The sequence below is a fragment of the Balaenoptera physalus genome (genome assembly GCF_965194825.1).
Source record: "Balaenoptera physalus genome assembly, chromosome: 5".
Classification (NCBI taxonomy): Eukaryota; Metazoa; Chordata; class Mammalia; order Artiodactyla; family Balaenopteridae; genus Balaenoptera; species Balaenoptera physalus.
The window spans coordinates 8754892-8780974 of record NC_138884.1 but is presented as its reverse complement, the minus strand read 5'-3'; the positions used below and the strand labels follow the sequence as shown (position 1 = coordinate 8780974).

The 26083-nt window shown below is 40.3% G+C and overlaps 1 long non-coding RNA gene across 1 annotated transcript in view; it reads right to left on the bottom strand.

Moving 5' to 3' along the window:
* The window catches only part of LOC309660844, a 398319-nt gene that overhangs the window by 295107 nt on the left and 77129 nt on the right, over positions 1 to 26083 (bottom strand). The window lies entirely within an intron of this gene.

Genomic DNA, 26083 nt, shown 5'->3' with positions numbered 1-26083 from the left:
CCCTGATCTTAGAGGAAATGATTTCAGGTTTTCAGCATTGAGAATGATGTTGGTTGTGGGTTTGTCATATATGGCCTTTATTTTGTTGAGGTAAGCTCCCTCCCTGCCTACTTTCTGGAGTGTTTTTATCATAAATGGGTGTTGAATTTTGTCGAAAGCTTTTTCTGCATCTATTGAGATGATCATATGGTTTTTCTCCTTAAGTTTGTTAATATGGTTTATCACATTGATTGATTCGCATATATTGAAGAATCCTTGCATTCCTGGGATAAACCCCATTTGATCATGGTGTATGATCCTTTTAATGTGTTGTTGGATTCTGTTTGCTAGTATTTTGTTAAGGATTTATGTTCATCATAAATGATGAATATCTATGTTCATCAGTGATATTGGCCTGTAGTTTTCTTTCATTGTGACATCTTTGCCTGGTTTTGGTGTCAGTGTGATGGTGGCCTCGTAGAATGAATTTGGAAGTGTTCCTCCCTCTGCTATATTTTGGAAGAGTTTGAGAAGGATAGGTGTTAGCTCTTCTCTAAATATTTGATAGAATTCGCCTGTGCAGCCATCTGGTCCTGGACTTTTGTTTGTTGGAAGATTTTTAATCACAGTCTCAATTTCAGTGCTTGTGATTGGTCTGTTTATATTTTCTATTTCTTCCTGGTTCAGTCTCAGAAGGTTGTGCTTTACTAAGAATTTGTCCATTTCTTCCAGGTTGTCCATTTTTTTGGCATATAGTTGCTTGTCGTAATCTCTCATGATCCTTTGTATTTCTGTAGTGTCAGTTGTTACTTCTCCATTTTCATTTCTAATTCTATTGATTTGGGTCTTTTCTCTTTTTTCCTTGATGAGTCTGGCTAATGATTTATCAATTTTGTTTATCTTCTCAAAGAACCAGCTTTTAGTTTTATTGATCTTTGCTATCATTTTCTTCATTTCTTTTTCATTTATTTCTGCTCTGATCTTCATGATTTCTTTCCTTCTGCTAAATTAGGGTTTTTAAAAAAATTCTTCTTTCTCTAATTGCTTTAGGTGTAAGGTTAGGTTGTTTATTTGAGATTTCTTTTGTTTCTTGAGGTAGGATTGTATTGCTATAAAATTCCCTCTTAGGACTGCTTTTGCTGCATCCCATTGGTTTTGGGTCATCGTGTTTTCATTGTCATTTCTTTCTAGGTATTTTTTGATTTCCTCCTTGATTTCTTCAGTGATCTCTTGGGTATTTAGTAGTGCATTGTTTAGCCTCCATGTGTTTGTATTTTTTACAGAATTTTCCCTGTAATTGATATCTAGTTTCATAGAGCTGTGATCAGAAAAGATACTTGATACGGTTTCAATTTTCTTAAAATTACCAAGACTTGATTTGTGACCCAAGATATGATCTATCCTGGAGAATGTTCCATGAGCACTTGAGAAGATATCTGCTGTTTTGGGATGGAATGTTCTATAAATATCAATTAAGTCCATCTTGTTTAATGTGTCATTTAAAGCTTGTGTTTCCTTATTTATTTTCATTTTGGATGATCTGTCCATTGGTGAAAGTGGGGTGTTAAAGTCCCCTACTATGATTGTGTTACTGTCGATTTCCCCTTTTATGGCTGTTAGTATTTGCCTTATGTATTGAGGTGCTCCTGTGTTGGGTGCATAAATATTTACAATTGTTATATCTTCTTCTTGGATTGATCCCTTGATCATTATGTAGTGTCCTTCTTTGTCTCTTGTAATAGTCTTTGTTTTAAAGTCTATTTTGTCCAATATGAGAATTGCTACTTCAGCTTTCTTTTGATTTCCATTTGCATGGAATATCTTTTTCCATCCCTCACTTTCAGTCTGTATCTGTCCCTAGGTCTGAAGTGAGTCTCTTGTAGACAGCATATATATGGGTCTTGTTTTTGTATCCATTCAGCCAGTCTATGTCTTTTGTTTGGAGCATTTAATCCATTTACATTTAAGGTAGTTATCGATACGTATCTTCCTATTACAATTTCCTTGATTGTTTTGGGTTTGCTATTGTAGGTCTTTTCCTTCTCGTGTTTCCTGCCTAGAGAATTTCCTTTAGCACTTGCTGTAAAGCTTGTTTGGTGGTGCTGAATTCTCTTAGCTTTTGCTTGTCTGTAAAGGTTTTCATTTCTCTGTCAAATCTGAATGAGATCCTTGCTGAGCAGAGTAATCTTGGTTGTAGGTTTTTCCCTTTCAACACTTTAAATATGTCCTGCCACTCCTTTCTGGCTTGCAGAGTTTCTGCTGAAAGATCAGCTGTTAACCTTATGGGAGTTTCCTTGTATGTTATTTGTTGTTTTTCCGTTGCTGCTTTTAATATTTTTTGTTTGTTTATAATTTTTCATAGTTTGATTAATATGTGTCTTGGCATGTTTCTCCTTGGATTTATCCTGTATGGGACTCTCTGTGTTTCCTGGACTTGATTGACTTTTTCCTTTCCCATATTAGGGAAGTTTTCAACTATAATCTCTTCAAATATTTTCTCAGTCCCTTTCTTTTTCTATTCTTCTTCTGGGACCCCTATATTTGAATGTTTGTGGATTTAATGTTATCCCTTTCTCTTCTCTGTTCGCACAGCTCCCGGGGTTCAGCGTTGGATTTGGACCCGCCTCTGCGTGTAGGTCGCCTGAGGGCGTCTGTTCTTCGCTCACACAGGACGGGGTTAAAGGAGCAGCTGCTTCGGGGGCTCTGGCTCACTCAGGCCGGGGGGAGGGAGCGGTACGGAGGAGGTGGGGCGAGCCTGCGGCGTCAGAGGCGTCGTGACGTTGCAGCAGCCTGAGGTGTTCCGTGTGTTCTCCCAGGGAAGTTGTCCCTGGATCACGGGAGCCTGGCCGTGGCGGGCTGCACAGGCTCCTGGGAGGGGCAGTTTGGAGAGTGACCTGTGCTCACACACAGGCTTCTTAGTGGCGGCAGCAGCAGCCTTAGCGTCTTATGCCCGTCTCTGGGGTCCGCGCTGATGGCCGCGGCTCGCGCCCGTCTCTGGAGCTCGTTTAGGCGGCGCTCTGAATCCCCTCTCCTCGCGCACCAGGAAACAAAGAGGTAAGAAAAAGTCTCTCATGTCTTCAGCAGCTCCAGACCTTTTCCCGGACTCCCTCCCGGCTAGCTGTGGCGCACTAGCCCCTTCAGGCTGTGTTCACGCCGCCAACCCCAGTCCTCTCCCTGCGATCCGACCGAAGCCCGAGCCTCAGCTCCCCCCCGCCCGCCCCGGCGGGGGAGCAGACAAGCCTCTCGGGCTGCTGAGTGCTGCTCGGCGCCGATCCTCCGTGCGGGAATCTCTCCGCTTTGCCCTCTGCACCCCTGTGGCTGCGCTCTCCTCCGTGGCTCCGAAGCTTCCCCCTCCGCCACCCGCAGTCTCTGCCCGCGAAGGGGCTCCTAGTGTGTGGACACCTTTCCTCCTTCACGGCTCCCTCCCACTGGTGCAGGTCCCATCCCTATTCTTTTGTCTCTGTTTTTTCTTTTTTCTTTTGCCCTACCCAGGTACGTGAGGAGTTTCTTGCCTTTGGGAGGTCTGAGGTCTTCTGCCAGCGTTCAGTGGGTGTTCTGTAGGAGTTGCTCCACATGTAGGTGTATTTCTGATGTATTTGTGGGGAGGAAGGTGATCTCCACATCTTACTCCTCCACCATCTTGAAGGACCACCCACATAACTTCTTTCTCCAAGTTTCTCCAAGGAATTCAAGGTGTGAATTGTAGGTGCTAACAATGACTAACACTTACTCTACGCCATATGCTGAACAAAGGGCTTTGGATGCATTATTTATTTACTACCCCACAACAATCTTTCTAGCTAAGTATTATTATTATTTCTGCCTTAAAGGCGAGCACATCAAAGCCTACTGGGGCTAAATCACTTGTTCAGTATCACAGGGCTCTTAGGGTAAAGTGTGCCCGAGTTTGACCCCATCTCTGTCTCTTGTTCAGACCCCATAGCTGCTCTCAACCTTATTCTTTGTTCTTCAAACTGCAGGTCCCAGCTCACTATTGTATCATGAGAACAATTTAGTGGGTGACAACTATAATTTTCAGAAATAAAGTAAAATAAAAATGAGCAGAGTACATTCCACATATTGTTTTTTGAGACTCCTGTGTGTAAGTGGACTGAGTCATGATGTGAAATGTAATGCTTTGTATGTGTTCGAGGCAAAGAAGTTTGAAAAGTACAGCCTCTCCGGGAAATCTTAATCAGGATGAAGAGATTTATTATTAGAAACAGAGATTTATTATTTTTGTTTTAGTTGATGGATGAAGAGGCTGAGGACCAGAAGAAAGGCAGGACGACTTTTTTTTTTTTTTTTGCCACACCTTGCTGCGTGTGGGATCTTAGTTCCCCAACCAGGGATGGAAGCCATGCCCCCCGCAGTGGAAGTGCGGAGTCCTAACCACTGGACCACCAGGGAAGTCCCCCAGGACTACTTCTTAAAATGAGAAATATATGGAACTGGGAGTTCAGTTTGGCTTCAGTTTTTTGCTTTTTAAAAATTTTTATTTATTTATTTATGGCTGTGTTGGGTCTTTGTTTCTGTGCGAGGGCTTTCTCTAGTTGCGGCAAGCGGGGGCCACTCTTCATCGCGGTGCGCGGGCCTCTCACTATCGCGGCCTCTCTTGTTGCGGAGCACAGGCTCCAGACGCGCAGGCTCAGTAGTTGTGGCTCATGGGCCCAGTTGCTCCGCGGCATGTGGGATCTTCCCAGACCAGGGCTCGAACCCGTGTCCCCTGCATTGGCAGGCAGATTCTCAACCACTGCACCACCAGGGAAGCCCTGGCTTCAGTTTTGACAGCAAACTCACTGTACTATCCTAAAGGCTATGGTGAATGTAAAGATATTAAAATGCTCCTTCCCACCCCTCCCCTGCCCCTGGCTTCTGGTCTAGAGGAACAGGTAATGTTAATGGGGAAAGAGATGATGCGTAAGAGGGGACTCTGAAGTATTATGAAGAGGCAGAGTACGTGTCACCTAAGTGACTTATTCTTTCGTGATTTGCGGTCTATTTGGAGAATGCTTTTTAAAATTTCATGGGAGGGGGTTAGGAAAAATATATATCTAAAAAGTCTTCTTAGGGGAGGCAATAATAAAGAGAAGGTTGTAAAACACTAATGTAGACCAGGTAATTGAGAATGCAAAAACCTGAGAAGAAGTTATGGGTGGCGAGAGGTTATGAATTAAAGGTCAAATTTAGTATGTACAGAAAAAGTTAGAAGAAACAGAAAGAAAGGAGCTAATAAGTCAATGGGCTTCAGGGAAAATATTCAGGGGAGTATAGCAAGTAAGACCTGGGAGATCTGTGGGGAGAGAAGAAATGAATGCAAGAGAAATGGGGAAAGGGGGTTAAAAAATATTAATGTGGATTGCGAATAAAACCCCTTTGACGCTGGTCTAAAGAAGAGGTAAGGATTAGAATTACACTTACTTAGTTTTGACTTTTGAACTTCATTTGTGGCATTAAGAAGTCAATTCTTTGGGATGAATAATCTGTGCTTTTTAAATATTATGTAAAATGCTACAAAATGCTGTTATCATAGGTTCTCTGGCACCCTCCTGTAACACAACTAGCTAAGCCCATATTACTTAGAAGCCACAGCAATTGATTATGTTTCTTTGAAAGCAGGACCTGTGGAGACTGGGCCTCATGATCCCTGGACTTTATTTGGGTTATGGAGTTTATGTAATTATCTCAGAGTCATTTAGGCTGAATGGTCTGCAAGGTGTGTGGTTCATTTCTTTAGAGCTGCCTCAAAGACATTCAAGTGTATTTTGTGCAACTTTGAACACCTATCTGTATGAATGCCACCAGTCCAGAGAAGTGCAAAGATATAGTGTCAGAGTATCTACAAGGGAACCAGGCATCCTCAGTTTTTTCTTGTCCTTAGTGGGGAGCTATGTCTTCTAATGGTGTAGAGAAATGATCCTTCAGAGATCTTGCTGCAAAATCAGTGTCATTCTTGGGAAATGAGTTGAAGTCTACCTTGTTCCACTTACTAGCTTAAAATGATAGGCTCCTCCTTCAAATGAATAGTAATATGGTCCATCTCCCACTGTCAGGGATGCACTCAAAATCATTCATTGTATTGTGAATAAAGTCTTTTTGTTGTCAGAGAAGGTTTACTTCAGTGTACTAAAGGATGAGGATATTTGTTAAATGGACTACAATACAAATGCCAAATTAGACTTCTCAAAAATAATGCCAGACCCCAAAGTCAGAAAGGCATAGGGCTTTTGCCTTAAATTAGGAGCATAGCTGTTCTAGTTGATTTAATAAGGAATGCCTTACCAATGATAAATCCCTGAACTACCTGAATCAATTATATAAATTAAAGGAGCAGAGTATTGCTAGAATTAAATGCAATTGAGTTCTTTCTTAGTACCTTTAAAAAGTGTAAGAATATTTAACATGAGATCTAGCCTTTTAACAAATTGTTAAGTGTAAGATACAGTGTTGATAACTTAGACATGATGTTGTATACCCATCTCTCATCTTGCATGACCGAAACTTTATACCTATCAAAAACCAGCTCCCCATTTCTCCCTCCCCCAGCCCCCAGCAGACACCAGTCTACTCTGCTTCCGTGAGTTTTTTGAGGCTATTCTAGGTACCTCATGTACGTGGACTCCTTACTACCTTTAGGTTGGCATATGAGTGTTGGTATAGGAATGAGAGAGAGAAGGGAGAAAAAGGAGCAAAATAATGGTCAAGGGCAGGCAGGGACTTCCCAGACATAGTTTGGAAATATTCCAAAGTGTGTAGTTAAAAATAAATAATGGTTTTTGCAAATTTCTTTTTCCCAGTTGTGCATTGTCTGATGTGATCATGACCTTGTCAGCAAGTTCTATTTTCACTGTGACTGGAAAATCTTTTACCTCGTGCTCACTTTGGGGAAATTTTAGTCCTTACGGTTATAACTTCTTCCTTCACTAATCTACCTTCTCCTCCTCTGTCTCCTCCTCTGAGAAGCTTCATGGAAAGTTCAACTCATTTCTCTAAGAGGTTCCTCCTCAGGGTCATTCTAAAATTTCATTGTATTATATAAATTTTATTTTAGTCATTTCTATTTCCCTTACAATAAATATTGTTCTTTATTGCTTGAACCTATGTTGTGAAGCAATATAGCTGGCCCAACCTCAGTTCAGGTGGTAACAATATGATTGGAGTAGTGACAGAAAAATTCTGTCACTGGAAATGGAAAAAATACCTGATATTTTAAAAATGGATTTTATGATATCCCCAGTTTCTCCTGACACTATTAGGGAGTTAGTATCAATTAAACTTTGCTTTGTTTTGAAACTTTTTCAAGAATTTCAGAAAGTATCTCCAAATGATTTAAGGAAATCTGTGAGGTACCACAGATGGGCCCAGAAATTAATGGATTAGAAATACAGTAACCTCACTCTGATACTCTCACTATTTGCACATACCAGATTTGTGTAACACTGTAAATTATCCTATACTGGAGTAGTTAGGCAAGTGCATCAAGGTTAAGATTCACATTTAAAACCGGCTTCATTTTTGGGGGAAATGGGGACATTTATATGTAACTTTTGTACATTCTTCTGCATTATGATACATAGTTAAGCTCTATTCAATATGTAATTAGTCCCATGCTTAGTGCTATAATAAAGAACGTAGGAGTTACAAAGAACTAAGTGGTTTTCTGCCAAGGAGAAAATTATCACTGAAAAGATAAGACAGCACTCACATGAAACTGCTCCAGGGAATTAGAGAAACTTAGTTTCATAGCTAGTATACTCCTTTAAATCACCCATGTGTATTTTGGCAAAAACCTAAAACATGATGAGAAAATAAATTAACCTTCAGTTGTTCAATAGGCAGTATTTTTGTGACTGTCTACTGAATTAGACATGGTAGCCACAGGAAGCGTAGGAAACGAGGTGGGATAGAGAGTGGGTTGGGATGATGATAGTTCTGTCCTACTGTGTTTCAGTGAAGTTTTGTATAAAGTGGGCTTTAGGATGTTTGCTGAAACCCACATACGGGAAATGTTTGGTTTGAACTTGAGGTAAAATAAGCTGCCATGTCCTGGACTTACTGGCTGGCCTCAGTAAGCCAGTCAGGAAGGAGCTATCTCCAGGAACCTCCCTGCCTCTCACCCACTGAAGAGGTCTTACTTTTATTGCCCAACTAATACACCCCTTCTTGGCATTCTTAATCTTCTTCTTACTCTTTGTCTATGGCCATACCACCCTGAATGCGCCCGATCTTGTCTAAATCTTCTTATTCTTTTATCTATGAGGAAGCAAATATTAAGAATATAATAAGTTTTCAGAGCAAAAAGAAGAGACAAAGACAAAGTCTGTGACTTTTATATGTATCAGTGGAACCTGGTCGTATCTGAATGGCAATGATCTCTTGCAGGGCTGGCTCCATGGGCAGGTGGCTGGCCTGTGCTGTCACACAGACGCCACACTCAGAAGGGACACACACTTGGTTTAATGCGCTGCTGTTGCCATCTTGAAATTCTTAATAATCATCTTTGAACTTGTGTTTTGTAAGTCAAGTCTGATGGGACAATGCAGGCTGCTCTTGAGCAGATGACCTGTACAGGAGAAAAGAAGGAGCTTTATAATTTAGTACCTTTCCCCTGCTTTCCCTGCTTTCTGAATAAGAGGTCTTGCATTTTCATTTACATTGGGCTTCGCAAATTATGTAGCTGGTCTTGTCTCTGTAGATCTTTACAGTTTTTATTCTACTAATTATAGCACACCTTTTGAGACTTTTCTCCTGTAAGTGGTCATGTTCATCTATTAAACTTGTATCATAATGTTTTGTTGCAAATATTCTTGAGACTAATAGCTAGGAGTAAGTTTATTAGAATCGTTGTCTTAGTCTGTTTGAGCTGCTATAACAAAGCTACCATAGACTTACTGGGTGGCTGAAACAACAAACATTTATTTCTCACAGTTCTCAAGGCTGGGAAGTCCAAGATCAAGGCAAGATTCAGTGCCTGGTGAGAGCCCAATTCTGGTCCATAGACAGCCATCTTTCTGTAACTTCACATGGCATAAGGGGCAAAGGGGGTCTCTCTGGGGTCTCATTTATAAGGGCACTAAATTCCATTCTTGAGGACTGGGCCCTCATGCTTAACCACCTCCTAGAGGCCCCCAACGCCGTTCCTGTTCCTTTGACCAGAGAGGGTAGGCTTTTGTTGGGGCTTTTTTTTGTCTACTCCGGTTAGCATTTCTGGGTTGCCAATATCTTCAGCTCCAAGTCTGAGATATAGGAGGCAAAAAGAAAACCCAGGGAATTTAACACCTTGTCATTCCTTGGGTCCCAGGGTCCCTGGCCAGTCTGCCTAATTCTCTCCACCTTTCAGCGTTTTCACTGGTTTGTTTTACATATATGTCCATTATATATGTAACGTATGTCCATATATATTAGTTGTACTCAGCAGGAGGAATAGGGAAAAGTACCTCTAATCCATCTTCACTGAAGTAAAAGTCATCTATTATTGTTATTTTAAAAACCTTTTTAAAAGAGCAGTTTTAGGTTCACAACAAAATTGAGAGGAAAGTACCAAGATTTCCCATATACTCCCTCTCCCGCCCAAGCATAATATCCCCCATTATCAACATCACTCACCAGACTGTACATTTGTTACCAGGGATCAACTTACATTGACCCATTACTCAAAGTCCATAGTTTACCTTAGGTTTCACCCTTGGTGTTGTACATTCTATGGGTTTGGACAAATGTGTAATGACTTGTATCCATAATTATAACATCATACAAAATATTTAAACCACCCTAAAAATCCTCTTTGCTCTGCCTATTCATGCCCCCCTCCCCAACTGACCTTATTGTTTCCATAGTTTTGCCTTTTCTAGAATGTCATATAGCTGGGGTCATACAGTACATAGCCTTTGCAGGTTGACTTCTTTCACTTAGTAATATGAACTTAAGTTTCCTTCATATCTTTTTTATGGCTGGATAGCTCATTTCTTTTTAGCGCTGAATAATATTCCACTGTCTGGTTGTATCACCTTGTATTTATCCAGTCACTTACTGAAGGACATCTTGGTTGCTTCCCAGTTTTGGCAATTATAAATAAAACTGCTGTAAACATCCATGTGCAGGTTTTTGTGTGGACGTGTTTTCAACTTCTTTGGGTAAATTTCAAGGGGAGTGATTGCTGGATCATATGATAAGAGTATGTTTAGTTTTGTAAGATCTTGCCGAACTGTCTTCCGAAGTGGCTGTACCACATTGCATTCCCATCAGCAGTATATAAGAGTTCCTGTTGCTCCACATCCTGGCTGGGTTGGTGTTGTCAGTGTTCTGGATTTTGGCCATTCTAATAGATGTGTACTGGTATCTCGTTGTTTTAATTTGCATTTCCTGATGACATATGGTGTGGAGCATCTTTTCATATGCTTATTTGCCATTTGTATGTCTTCTTTGGTTGCACGTCTGTTAAGGTCTTTGATCCATTTTTTAATTAGGTCATTTGTTTTCTTATGTTGAATTTTAAGAGTTTTTTGCATATTTTGGATAACAGTCCTTTATCAGATGTGTCTTTTGCAAATATTTTCTCTCAGTCTGTGGCTTGTCTTCTAATTCTCTTGACATTGTCTTTCACATACCAGAAGTTTTTAATTTCAATGGTCTAGCTTATCGATTATTTCTTTCATGGATTGTGTCTTTGATGTTGTATCTAAAAAGTCATTGCCATACCCAAGGTCATCTAGGTTTTCTCCTATGTGATCTTCTAGGAGTTTTATAGTTTTGCATTTTATATTTAGGTCTATGATCCATTTCGAGTTAATTTTTGTGAAGGGTGTAAAGTCTGGGTCTAGATTCAATTTTTTGGCATGTGGATGTTCTGTTTTCCAGCACCATTTGTTGAAGAGACTATCTTTGCTACACTGTTTTGTTTTTGTTCCCTTGTCAAAGATCAGTTGACTATATTTATGTGGGTCTATTTCTGGGTGCTCTATTCTGTTCCATTGATCTGTTTGTCTAGTCTTTTGCCAATACCACACTGTCTTGACTACTGTAGCTTTTAATAAGTCTTGAAGTCAGGTGGTGGTCAGTCCTCCAACTTTGTCCTTCTTCAATACTGTGTTCACTATTCTGGGTCTTTTGCCTCTCCATGTAAACTTTTGGATCAGTTTGTCAATATTCATAAAATAACGGTATGATTTTGATTGAGATTGCATTGAATCTATAGATCAAGTTGGGAAGAACTGGCATCTTGACAATATTGAGTCTTCCTTTCCATGAACATGGGATATTTCTCCTTTTATTTACTTCCTTTTTGATTTCTTTCATCAGAGTTTTTAGAGTTTTTCTCATACAGATCTTGTACATATATTGTTAGATTTATACTAAATGTTTAATTTTAGGGTGTACTAAGTGGTATTAAATTTCAGATTCCACTTGTTCATTGTTGGTGTACAGGAAAGTGATTAATTTTTGTATATTAACTTGAATCCTGAAACCTTGCTATCATCACTGATTAGTTCCAGGGTTTTTTTTTTGTTGATTCTTTCGGGTTTTCTATACAGATAATCATGTCACCTGTGAACAAAAACAGTTTTATGTCTTCCTTCCCAATATGTATACCTTTCCCCCACTTTGTTGCCTTATGGCATTAGTAAGGACTTCCAGTATGATGTATGAAAGGAGTGGTGAGAGGGAATATTATTTTTTTAAAAATCTACATTATCACATTTTTGTGTAGTTTTGTTTGTACGATTCTGATTTTAATAGTATTACTGATCTTATAGACTAGGAAATGCTGAAGAGCACAGGGGAGCCAACATCATCGTGCAACAGGGCACTGTCCTAGCCTCCACCCTGTTCAAAATTCTTACAGATAGCTGAGAAGAATGCCTGAAGGTAATGATATATTTGCATCTCAAAAAACTGAGAGTGATAGTTAATACCTAGGATCATAAAATCAAGGTCCAGAAAACCTTGATAAAATTGTATTATAAAATATTACATTAGGAATTTTGTTTCTGAAAATAAATTATATAATATGGTATAAAGGGCAGAGCTGGTCTAATATTGGTTCTAATGGAGTAAGCAACAAGCAAACAAAAACAGAAGGAGGGTAGCACTTATATAATTAGAAATTAAATAAGAAGCAAAGGAAACTGATATTAATTCAGCCTGTAAATGGGGCCAAGCACTGGCAGAGGCATTTTGTAGGTGCCAAGGAATCTAACACAATCCTAGACCATATTAACAGGAGTTAGTAGCCAGAATACGGGAGGTAACTGCCACACTGTGTGCTGAGAGGTGTAGGTGATTTGTGGACATGGTGCCCAGCCAATTGAAGGTGACCAGCATGGTGACAGGTCACACGAAAGGTCATTGAAAAAGGTTTAATTTGAAAGATGTCAGGTAGAAAAAAATGAATTATTCTGTCTAGAACCAGAAGTGCAAGGTAGTATGTTCCCTGTCAATGTAAGTATTTAAGCAGTGGCAAAATGACCAGCTGTTAGGGATGAAAGAAAGTGATCTGCTTTAGGTGAGCATTGGACTAGATGACCTCTAAGGTTCCTTCCAAGAATCTAGGTACGTCTTTAGGCCAAGTTAGAAAAAGAATGGCAGAGCATTCATGCCATGGGGGTTTATCCTCACCGAACTGAGCACAGCTGGTCTTCAGCTTTAATGAGATTCAGACAGTGAGAAAGAAAAGAGGTATTTCCAGTTAAGATAAATTCCAGCTATTATCTTAGGAAACAGGAAATTCAGGGTTTTACAGGAGAAATGTGTGCCAAAAAAAGCTGGAGTTAGTTTCTAGGGGGACTATTATTCAAACAAAAGAGCCCTTGTTTTTGATTATGGAGTTCAAAAGTCATGGGATATGGGCATTATAAAAGAGAGGCACCTGCTTGTGTATTAAAAAACAATTAATTTCCTATATGGAAATATTGTCTCCGAATTTAATCATGAATGAGAAGGAAAAAGACTCAAGTGCTCTGCTTAATTTTGTGTTAAAAATAAAAAAGTGATTGAGGTTGCCACCTAGTGACTGTTTTCTGCTTTTCAATTTTAGCTCTTGAACATGGGTCCCGTGGCAGTGATTTCGAACCTGGCTGTGCATTAGTATCACCTGGAAGTTTTCCTAAACTTTTGATTTCCAGGACCTACCTGAAGCCGAAATCAGAATCTTTGAGGTGGGGCTCTAGAGGTTCTGCTCTATTTTAAAGATCTTCAGATGACTCTACTGGACCTAGTCTACCACCAGTGTTAGGAATTAACTGCCCTGGGGACATATTGTGTGTGGGATGAAGTGTCACAGAGCCAAATTTAAAGTGCAGTATTTACCTACTTTCTGTAACAACTTGGTTTCAGCAACATGCAGCTTGGTGTTGCACCTTTGTACCTGAAACTTAAAATAGGCTTAGCATGGCTAGAGTTTACCCTACTACTAAATACAAAGATACACAATCAAAGATGTTTATTATAACACTGGTTTTAATAATGATTAACAAAAAACTCCTTCAGTGTTCATCAATAAAGTTTGGCTAAAAAATAACAGTAAATCCAAACATTGACATTCTATACAGCCACTTAAAAAGAATGAGGTATTTCTCTATATGCTGACACCCCAGATGTATTATGTGCAGAAAGCAAGCTGTTATTTCTAGGAAAGAAGTGATCCTGATGTTAGGTGGTCTGGAACTGATCTCAGAAACACTGCATTAGTGAGTAGAGGGAGTAATAGTTGTGATACAAGGCCATGAATGGGGCCCAGGGGTTTTCATTTTTAACGGGTTCCTCAAGTGATTTTAATGCAAATCAAAGTTTGAAATCACTAGCTGGTATCTTTCCAGTGAGCCTCAAATCAGTCTCCTAGTTCTCCTCTAGGTTTGTGGACAGTCCAGATCTTCCTCTGTGTTAACCTGGCCCTGTGGGGTTGCTTTCAGTCTATGATGAAGAGATACTGTGCCTTGTGGCTTGTCTCTATCAGAAAATGATGAAAATATGATTTAAAGTGAGCTTATAAGATGTCTTTCAAACACAGACCTTTAGACAGGCTCTTGCAAAACGGAACATTTTCCCGGTTTGTGGGTGGGGCTTCCCCAATTCACCCCAATGTGGAAAGTAATCTGGTGGCTCTCAAGCTGTGGTGAGCCATCAGGTCACGTACAAATCAGTCGTTCTAGCAGGATATGACCACAGCATATGTCTCTGTAAAAGACAGAACAGAAAGCGTGACAAGGAAACAAAGAAGGAACCGAAGGAGCAAAAGTCAAAAGCGCGAAGGGTCGTAAAGGGCTGATTTGAGATGTGTTTGCTGTTTTATGTTTCCCAAAGGCTTGGGTTCTGGGAGGTTGTCCCTTGTTATTTGAATTTTCAGCTGGTAGAATTTACGAGCAATAATGCATGCGTCTGCAGGGTTCTCCTACAAAGTCGCCTTTGTGCCCTGTCCAGTGTTAGGTTGGTGACAGGAACCAGCCCCTTACAGGGGAGGTCCCTCAGTTGGGCTCACGTGTCTTATAGCAAGGCGTGGGAGATTGGAGGGATCCATGAAGATGGAGACTATGAATGTGAAAGCCTCCTCGGACCCCCAAGCCTCCCTGCAGCCAGTGGAAACGAGCCTTTACTCTGACTCTCCAACACATGGTGTTACAGGGATTACATAGTTGTTTTTGGTTTTTTTGGATGTGGACCATTTTTTAAAGTCTTTATTGAATTTGTTACAATACTGCTTCTGTTTTATGTTTTGGTTTTCTGACTGCGAGGCATGTGGGATCTTAGCTCCCTTACCAGGGATGAAACCCACACCCCCTGCATTGGGAGGCGAAGTCTTAACCACTGGACTGCCAGAGAAGTCCCAGGGATTATATAGTTTCTTTTGTTTTGTTTTGTTTTTGTTTTTGTTTTTTTTAACATCTTTATTGGAGCATAATTGCTTCACAGTGTTGTGTTAGTTTCTGCTGTATAACAAAGTGAATCAGCTATATGTATACATATATCCCCATAACCCCTCCCTCTTGCATCTCCCTGCCTCCCACCCTCCTTATCCCACCCCTCTAGGTGGTTGCAAGGCGCCAAGCTGATCTCCCTGTGCCATGCAGCTGCTTCCCACTAGCTATCTACTTTACATTTGGTAGTGTATGTATGTCAATGCTACTCTCTCACTTCGTCCCAGCCTACCCTTCCCCCTCCCCATGTCCTCAAGTCCATTCCCTACATCTGCATCTTTATTCCATTCCTGTCCCAAGGTTCATCAGAACCACTTTTTTTTTTTAGATTCCATGTATAAGTGTTAGCATATGGTATTTGTTTTTCTCTTTCTGACTTACTTCACTCTGTATGACAGATTCTAGGTCCTCCACCTCACTACAAATAACTCAATTTTGCTTCTTTTTATGGCTGAGTAATATTCCATTCTATATATGTGCCACATCTTCTTTATCCATTCATTTGTTGATGGACACTTACGTTGCTTCCATGTCCTGGCTATTGTAAATAGTGCTGCAATGAACATTGTGGTACAGACTCTTTTTGAATTATGGTTTTCTCAGGGTATATGCCCAGTAGTGGGATTGCTGGGTCATATGGTAGTTCTATTTTTAGTTTTTTAAGTAACCTCCGTACTATTCTCCATAGTGGCTGTATCAATTTACATTCCCACCAACAGTGCAAGAGGATTCCCTTTTCTCCACACCCTCTCCAGCATTTACTGTTTGTAGATTTTTTGATGATGGCCATTCTGACAGGTGTGAGGTGATACCTCATTGTAGGTTTGATTTGCATTTCTCTAATGATTAGTGATGTTCAACCTCTTTTCATGTGTTTCTTGGCAATCTGTATATCTTCTTTGGAGAAATGTCTTCCAACCATTTTTGGATTGGGTTGTTTGTTTTTTTGATACTGAGCTGCATGGGCTGCTTGTATATTTTGGAGATTAATCCTTTGTCAGTTGCTTCATTTGCGAATATTTTCTCCCATTCTGAGGGTTGTCTTTTCGTCTTATTTATGTTTTCCTTTGCTATGCAAAACTTTTAAGTTTCATTAGGTCCCATTTGTTTATTTTTGTTTTTATTTCCATTTCCATTTCTCTAGGGGGTGGGTCAAAAAGGATCTTTCTCTGATTTATGTCATAGAGTGTTCTGCCTATGTTCTCCTCTAAGAGTTTGATAGTGTCTGGCCTTACATTTAGGTCTTTAATCCATTTTGAGTTTATTTTTGTGTATGGTGTTAGGAAGTGTTCTAATTTCATTCTTTTACATGTAGCTGTCCAGTTTTCCCAGCACCACTTATTGAAGAGACTGTCTTTTCTCCATTGTATACTCTTGCCTCCTTTATCAAAGAAAGGGTGACCATATGTGTGTGGGTTTATCTGTGGGCTTTCTATCCTGTTCCATTGATCTATATTTCTGTTTTTATGCTAGTACAATACTGTCTTGATTACTGTAGCTTTGTAGTATAGTCTGAAGTCAGGGAGCCTGATTCCCCCAGCTCCATTTTTCTTTCTCAAGATTGCTTTGGCTATTCGGGGTCTTTTGTGTTTCCATTCAAATTGTGAAATTTTTTTGTTCTAGTTCTGTGAAAAATGCCAGTGGTAGTTTGATAGGGATTGCATTAAATTGCTTTGGGTAGTACAGTCATTTTCACAATGTTGATTCTTCCAATCCAAGAACATGGTATATCTCTCCATCTGTTTGTATCATGTTTAATTTCTTTCATCATTGTCTTATAGTTTTCTGCATACAGGTCTTTTGTCTCCTTAGGTAGGTTTATTCCTAGGTATTTTATTCTTTTTGTTGCAGTGGTAAATGGGAGTGTTTTCTTAATTTCACTTTGAGATTTTTCATCATTAGTGTATAGGAATGCAAGATTTTCTGTGCATTAATTTTGTATCCTGCTACTTTACCAAATTCATTGATTAGCTCTACGAGTTTTCTGGTAACATCTTTAGGATTCTCTATATATAGTATCATGTCATCTGCAAACAGTGACAGCTTTACTTCTTCTTTTCTGATTTGGATTCCTTTTCTTTCTTTTTCTTCTCTGATCGCTGTGGCTAAAACTTCCCAAACTATGTTGAATAATAGTGGTGAGAGTGGGCAACCTTGTCTTGTTCGTGATCATAGTGGAAATGGTTTAAGCTTTTCACCATTGAGGACGATGTTGGCTGTGAGTTTGTTATATATGGCCTTTATTATGTTGAGGTAATTTCCCTCTATGCCTACTTTCTGGAGGGTTTTTTATCATAAATGGGTGTTGAATTTTGTTGAGAGCTTTTTCTGCATCTATTGAGATGATCATATGGTTTTTATTCTTCAATTTGTTAATATGGTGTATCACATTGATTGATTTGCATATATTGAAGAATCCTTGCATTCCTGGGATAAACCCCACTTGATCATGGTGTATGATCCTTTTAATGTGCTGTTGGATTCTGTTTGCTAGCATTTTGTTGAGGATTTTTGCATCTATGTTCATCAGTGATATTGGCCTGTAGTTTTCTTTCTTTGTGACATCTTTGTCTGGTTTTGGTATCAGGGTGATGGTGGCCTCATAGAATGAGTTTGGGAGTGTTCCTCCCTCTGCTATATTTTGGAAGAGTTTGAGAAGGATAGGTGTTAGCTCTTCTCTAAATGTTTGATAGAATTCGCCTGTGAAGCCATCTGGTCCTGGGCTTTTGTTTGTTGGAAGATTTTTAATCACAGTTTCCATTTCAGTGCTTGTGATTGGTCTGTTCATATTTTCTATTTCTTCCTGGTTTGGTCTCAGAAGGTTGTGCATTTCTAAGAATTTTTCCATTTCTTCCAGGTTGTCCATTTTATTGGCATATAGTTGCTGGTAGTAATCTCTCATGATCCTTTGTATTTCTGCAGTGTCAGTTTTTACTTCTTTTTCATTTCTGATTCTATTGATTTGAGTCTTCTCCCTTTTTTTCTTGATCAGTCTGGCTAATGGTTTATCAATTTTGTTTATCTTCTCAAAGAACCAGCTTTTAGTTTTATTGATCTTTGCTATCATTTTCTCTATTTCTTTTTCATTTATTTCTCATCTGATCTTTATGCTTTCTTTCCCTCTGCTAACTTTGGGGTTTTTTTTGTCCTTCTTTCTCTAATTGCTTTAGGTGTAAGGTTAGGTTGTTTATTTGAGATGTTTCTTGTTAAGGTAGGATTGTATTGCTATAAACTTCCCTCTTAGAACTGCTTTTGCTCCATCCCATAGGTTTTGGGTCATCATGTTTTCATTGTCATTTGTTTCTAGGTATTTTTTGATTTTCTCTTTGATTTCTTCAGTGATCTCTTGGTTATTAAGTAGTATATTGTTTAGCTTCCATGTGTTTGTATTTTTACAGAATTTTCCCTGTAGTTGATATCTAGTCTCATAGCATTGTGGTTGGAAAAGATACTTGATACGATTTCAATTTTCTTAAAATTACCAAGGCTTGATTTGTGACCCAAGATATGATCTATCCTGGAGAATGTTCCATGAGCACTTGAGAAGAAAGTGTATTCTGTTGTTTTTGGATGGAATGTCCTATGAATATCAATTAAGTCCATCTTGTTTAATGTATCATTTAAAGCTTGTGTTTCCTTATTTATTTTCATTTTGGATGATCTGTCCATTGGTGAAAGTGAGGTGTTAAAGTCCCCTACTATGATTGTGTTGCTGTCAATTTCCCCTTTTATGGCTGTTAGTATTTGCCTTATGTGTTGAGGTGCTCCTATGTTGGGTGCATAAATATTTACAATTGTTATATCATCTTCTTGGATTGATCCCTTGATCATTATGTAGTCTCCTTCTTTGTCTCTTGTAATAGTTTTTGTTTTAAAGTCTATTTTGTCTGTTATGAGAATTGCTACTCCAGCTTTCTTTTGATTTCCATTTGCATGGAATATCTTTTTCCACCCCCTCACTTTCAGTCTGTATCTGTCCCTAGGTCTGAAGTGGGTCTCTGGTAGACAGCCTATATACGGGTCTTGTTTTTGTATCCATTCAGCCAGTCTATGTCTTTTGGTTGGAACATTTAATCCATTTACATTTAAGGTAATTATCGATATGTATGTTCCTATTACCATTTTCTTAATTGTTTTGGGTTTGTTATTGTAGGTCTTTTCCTCCTCTTGTGTTTTCTGCATAGAGAAGTTCCTTTAGCATTTGTTGTAAAGCTGGTTTGGTGGTGCTGAATTCTCTTAGCTTTTGCTTGTCTGTAAGGTTTTTAATTTCTCCGTCAAATCTGAATGAGATCCTTGCTGGGTAGAGTAATCTTGGCTGTAGCTTTTTCCTCTTCATCACTTTAAATATGTCCTGCCACTACCTTCTGGCTTGCAGAGTTTCTGCTGAAAGATCAGCTGTTAACCTTATGGGAGTTCCCTTGTGGGTTATTTGTTGTTTTTCCCTTGCTGCTTTTAATATTTTTTCTTTGTATTTAATTTTTGATAGTTTGATTACTATGTGTCTTGGTGTGTTTCTCCTTGGATTTATCCTGTATGGGACTCCCTGTGCTTCCTGGACTTGATTAACTATTTCCTTTCCCATATTAGGGAAGTTTTCAACTATAATCTCTTCAGTTATTTTCTCAGTGCCTTTCTTTTTCTCTTTTTCTTCTGGGACCCCTATAATTCGAATGTTGGTGTTTTTAATGTTGTCCCAGAGGTCTCTGAGACTGTCCTCATTTCTTTTCATTCTTTTTTCTTTATTCTGCTCTGCAGTAGTTATTTCCACTATTTTATCTTCCAGGTCACTTATACGTTCTTCTGCCTCAGTTATTCTGCTATTGATTCCTTCTAGAGAATTTTTAATTTCATTTATTGTGTTGTTCATCACTGTTTGTTTGCTCTTTAGTTCTTCTAGGTCCTTGTTAAATGTTTCTGTATTTTCTCCGTTCTATTTCCAAGATTTTAGATCATCTTTACTATCATTATTCTGAATTCTTTTTCAGGTACACTGCCTATTTCCTCTTCATTTGTTATGTCTGTTGGGTTTTTACCTTGCTCCTTCATCTGATGTGTGTTTCTCTGTCTTCTCATTTTGCTTAGCTTACTGTGTTTGGGGTCTCCTTTTCGCAGGCTGCAGGTTCGTAGTTCCCATTGTTTTTGGTGTCTGTCCCCAGTGGCTAAGGTTGGTTTAGTGTTTTGTGTAGGCTTCCTGGTGGAGGGGACTAGTGCCTGTGTTCTGGTGGATGAGGCTATATCTTGTCTTTCTGGTGGGCAGGTCCACGTCTGGTGGTGTGTTTTGGGGTGTCTGTGGCCTTATTATGATTTTAGGCAGCCTCTCTGCTAATGGGTGTGGTTGTGTTCCTGTCTTGCTAGTTGTTTAGCATAGGGTGTCCAGCACTGTACCTTGCTGGTTGTTGAGTGGAGCTGGGTCTTGGGGTTGAGATGGAGATCTCTGGGAGATTTTCGCCATTTGGTATTACGTGGAGCTGGGAGGTCTCTGGTGGACCAGTGTCCTGAAGTTGGCTCTCCCACCTCAGAGGCACAGCCCTGACACCTGGCTGGAGCACCAAGAGCCTGTCATCCACACGGCTCAGAATAAAAGGGAGAAATAAAAGAAAGAAAGAAGAAGATAAAATAAAATAAAATAAAATAAAATAAAATAAAATAAAAAAGTTATTAAAATAAGAAATAATTATTAAAAATTCTTTTTCAAGTAATTAAAAAAAAAGAAAGAAAGAAAGAAAGAAGAGAGCAACCAAACCAAAAAACAAATCCACCAATAACAAGCACTAAAAACTATAGTAAAAAAAAAAAAAAAAAGGAAAGACAGAACCCTAGGACAAATGCTAAAGTAAAGCTATACAGACAAAATCACACACAGAAGCATACACATACACACTCAGAAAAAGAGAAAAAGGGAAAAAAAAAATATATCATTGTTCCCAATGTCCACTTCCTGAATTTGGGATGATTTGTTGTCTATTCAGGTATTCCACAGATGCAGGGTACATCAAGTTGACTGTGGAGATTTAATCCGCTGCTCCTGAGGCTGCGGGGAGAGATTTCCCTTTCTCTTCTTTGTTCGCACAGCTCCCGGGGTTCAGCTTTGGATTTGGCCCCGCCTCTGCGTGTAGGTCGCCTGAGGGCGTCTGTTCTTCGCTCACACAGGACAGGGTTAAAGGAGCAGCTGCTTCGGGGACTCTGGCTCACTCAGGCCGGTGGGAGGGAGGGTTACGGAGGAGGCAGGGCGAGCCTGCGGCGTCAGAGGCGTCGTGACGTTGCACCATCCTGAGGCGCGCTGTGCGTTCTCCCGGGGAAGTTGTCCCTGGATCACGGGATGCTGGCAGTGGCGGGCTGCACAGGCTCCCGGGAGGGGCGGTGTGGAGAGTGACCTGTGCTCGCACACAGGCTTCTTGGTGGCGGCAGCAGCAGCCTTAGCGTCTCCTGCCCGTCTCTGGGGTCCGCGCTGATGGCCGCGGCTCGCGCCCATCTCTGGAGCTCGTTTAGGCGGCGCTTTGAATCCCCTCTCCTCGCGCACCAGGAAACAAAGAGGTAAGAAAAAGTCTCTTGCCTGTTCGGCAGCTCCAGACCTTTTCCTGGACTCCCTCCCGGCTCGCCGTGGCGCACTAGCCCCCTGCAGGCTGTGTTCACGCCGCCAACCCCAGTCCTCTCCCTGCGATCCGACTGCAGCCCGAGCCTCGGCTCCCAGCCCCGCCCGCCCCGGCGGGTGAGCAGACAAGCCTCTCGGGCTGCTGAGTGCTGCTCGGCGCCGAGCCTCCGTGCGGGAATCTCTCCGCTTTGCCCTCCGCACCCCTGTGGCTGCGCTCTCCTCCGTGGCTCCGAAGCTCCCCCCTCCGCCACCCGCAGTCTCCACCCGCAAATGGGCTCCTAGTGTGTGGACACCTTTCCTCCTTCACGACTCCCTCCCACTGGTTCAGGTCCCGTCCCTATTCTTTTGTGTCTGCTTTTTCTTTTGTCTTTTGCCCTACCCGGGTACGTGGGGAGTTTCTTGCCTTTTGGGAGGTCTGAGGTCTTCTGCCAGTGTTCAGTAGATGTTCTGTAGGAGTTGTTCCACATGTAGATGTATTTCTGATGTATTTTTGGGGAGGAAGGTGATCTCCACATCTTACTTCTCTGCCATCTTGAAGCTCCCCCTGAAGTTGTTTTTGAAACGCAGGCTTCATAGTGTCTTAAAAACTAATGCATCTTGAGTGTCTACTTGGTTGAAAATAGGTCCTAATAAGACTGAGTGAGAGGGACTTCCCTGGTGGCACAGTGATTAAGAATCTGTCTGCCAATTCAGGGGACATGGGTTCGAGCCCTGGTCTGGGAAGATCCTACATGCTGTGGAGCAACTAAGCCCGTGCCCCACAACTACTGAGCCTGCACTCTAGAGCCATCCGCAACTACTGAGCTCGCGTGCCACAAGTACTGAAGCTTGTGAGCCTAGAGCCTGTGCTCTGCAACAAGAGAAGCCCTTGCGATGAGAAGCCCACGCACTGCAATGAAGAGTAGCCCCCGCTTGCTGCAACTAGAGAAAGCCCGTGTGCAGCAACGAAGACCCAACACAGCCAAAAATAAATAAATAAAAATAAGTAAATAAATTTATTAAAAAAAAAAGACTGAGTGAGGAGACAAGGTTGTTTCTTATGGACTATAGCAGTTGCCCTTTGGTTGTCCCTACATCCAGTCTTCTGCCTTCCAACTCCCCCTACCCAGTCTTTCTTAAGCTCTAAGATATATATAGTATAATTTAAAGTCATCGACTATCAAGCCCTCATTTGCCCGTTAGAGCTTACTGTCAGCAGCCCTTCTGCATGTGTAATACCTCAAGGAAAATGGATTTTACTAATCTTTGCTCTTTCCTTCAGCTAGAGTTCATCTCTTTCCTCAGAACTCCTATAATCACTTTATGTTTCTATTATTGAACTTACCACAGTCTGCCTTGTATCTTTTCTATCCCTTTCTTCTTGACTAAATTACAGTCTTAATAAGAGCCAGGAACATCTCTTTTCTTCTGATCCCCATGTAGTTTTGTAAAATGTGGTCATTCAGTAAATGTTCTTCAACTGACCTGAATGTTATATCGAACAGGATCAGGTATCTTGACTGGCTGGAGTTGCCAAGAACAGTTTAATTAGGGCTACAATATCAAGGTAGATATTTACAAGCTGAGAAATCTAAAACAGTGAGGCTGGAGAGAGTAGCAGATGTGGAAATAAATTCCATAGCCTGGTGTGATCTTTTCTTTTTGGGCACAAGGTGGCAGACTGTGCCCATTTCAGTAATTGCATGCAAGGCAGCTTAGTGAGGCTGAAATTTTCTGCCCTATTTTGGAAATCTATGTTTACTTAAAAATAAATAAATAAATAAAAGTGAAGCTGGTGAAGCTTGGTGGCTGAAACCTGGGTTTGGATGAAGCACAGACCCACTATCTGACTGCAGGCTGTGCTTCCGGATCTCTGGTCCTTCTGTTTGGGACTCACCCCTCCATGTCTGCATCATCCCTTAGCAATGTATCATGGATATTGAAACATTTAGAGTTTCCCTTAAATGGATGAAGCAAATCAAACGTTGTCAGTGTTTTGAATAAATATGCATGAACACTGAGGCTTGGAAGGAGGAAACAAAATCTGACCAGAGAATTGAAATGTACAGTTTCCACACTAGGTAGCAGACTAGGACAGACAATCTTTGGAAGGTCCCACCTATAATCACCCAAAGAAAACATTAGTTTTTCTCTATCAGCTCATTTTTTTGTCTTTACAACAGCAAGTGTGTTTCATGTGATCAGACCATTCACATGTAAAGGTCTGATACAATCTAGATATAGCTAGCAGGTTGATTTCAATTCATTTATCTGCAATTTAAATGCTAATATAGTTTTCTTCACTTCATTAATTGCCTTCAGTTGTATGTGTGCGTGTGTGTGTGTGCACCAAAACTGTCTTTTATTAGAAAAAAACAAAGTACCTGTACTAAGGATAGTTTATTCGGGAATTCTGATTGTGACTAATTTATTAGGTGATATGTTAAGTCTTTCTATTGATACTGGTTTCTGTTATACCCAGAAGATGGAGAAGAGCTGAGGGGGAAAATGTATTCCTTGTGTGCAGGTTCTAAGAAGCATTTCTTTCAGGTTCTCTCTCTCTTTAGAGATATATATGTATGTGTGTGTGTGTGTATATATATATACATATATATATATACATATATATATATATACATATATATATATACACACATACATATATATGCTTACATATTCATATATGTGCATAAATATATACATACACTCTCCATGTGTATGTCTATATATACATACATTCATATATATAATGTATATTATGTATTATGTCTATCTGTCTGTGTGACATACATATGGTAGTACAGTGAGTGTTTAAGAGCAGAGACACTGGAGCTTGACTGCCTGGATACAAATCCTAGCTTACTAGTTGGATCATTTTCTAACAGTTCTATGCCTCAGTTTTCTCATCTGTAAATGGGGATAATAATACTACTTGTGTAATAGGGTGGCTGTGCAGATTAGAGGATTTAACAGAGCATGGCACATGTTAGCCATTATGATTTGAGTGTAACTGATTTATTCCATAGCTTACACTACAGCTTTTATTTAGTAAAAAAAAAAAAAAAAATGTACCTTCTATCTACCCAATGTGGGAGTTTAGATTTTTTGAAAGCACCGTAATGTTATATTGACATTGACTTGTATTCGTTTGTGTTATATAGATTATTCAACTCGGTAATTAAGGTGCTGTACAGAAAGTGCCAGTCATGATTTCTATTCGGGAACTTTCATCTCAAAGAGACAAGAGAAATAATATGCACCTTGATTACTGTATTCCCTCTCTCTCTCTCTTTCTTCTTCTCTTAGCCCTTCTCTTTGAGAAGAATGTCAAAAATGGAGAGGTGTATTCATTAGGAATTCAACTCAGCTATCAATAACCACCAAAAGAACAGTTGCTTAACAAATCGAGAATTGTTGAAGGAAAGAAGCTGATGGGGCTGGTTGAGAGACATCTCTGTGATTCTTCTGTCCTTTTGTGTTAGAAAACCTACACTCCTCCTATCTCTTTTACTCTCACAGTGCTATCACATTCACACTTCTGACACCAGATGTGTGGGGTCTTTTTCCCCACACCAAGTATGTCTATGACCCTAGCTGGGTGTCCCCAAATTTAACTCAGTTCTGACACTATCTACCCAGAGATAGTGTCCGATCCCACAGATTAGGGGCTCAGTCCTACAAGACTGCCTCCCTCCCCCACTTCAGATGCCAATGGCAAGTCCATGTTGTCACTTGTGCTTCCAACCTATTGCCTGTTGATTGGAGGTTCCCAATACCCCCTCCTTGGGTTCCATTAATTTGCTAGAGTGGCTCACAGAACTGAGGAAAACAGTTTATTACTGTTTACCAGTTTATTGTAAAGTGATATGATAAAAGATACAGATGAGCATCCAGATGGAAGAGACGTGTAAGGCAAGTTCTGTGGGAAGGGATGCAGAGCTTTCATGCCCCTCTGGGTGAGCTATTCTCCTATGATGTGTTCACACAACCTGGACGCTTTCTGAACTCCACATTTTGGGGATTTTTATGGAGGTTTCATCACATAGGCATAATCAACTATAAACTCCATTTCCAGCCCCTCTGCCCTCTCTGCAGAATAGGGGGTAGGGTTGAAAATTTCAAGCTTCTAATCATGGCTGGGTCTTTCTGGTGCCCACTCAGAGTCACCTCATTAGAACAAAAGACACTGCTATCACCCAGGAAATCCAAAGGGATTTAGGAACTGTGTGTCAGGATCTGGGGTCAAAGACCAAATATTAGAACAAAAGGTACTCCTAGTGTTTTTATCACTTAGGAACTTACAAGGGTTTTAGGAGTTCTGTGCCAGGAACTGGGAACAGATACATATATATATGTGTGTCTGTGTGTGTGTGTGTGTGTGTGTGTGTGTATATATATACACACATATATACACACACACACACACACAAACACATATATATATATTTTTTCATATTATCTCATGCCCTTCCTTCATGGTCACAAAATGGCTGCTGCACCTCCAGGCATCATGTTGATGTTAAGCAAAGAAGAATAGGGTAAGAAAAAAAGGACGGGTGGTATTAACTGTATACAATCTCTTACCAAGAAGACAAGAAGCCTTCCAGAACTCCGCTCCTCTCTC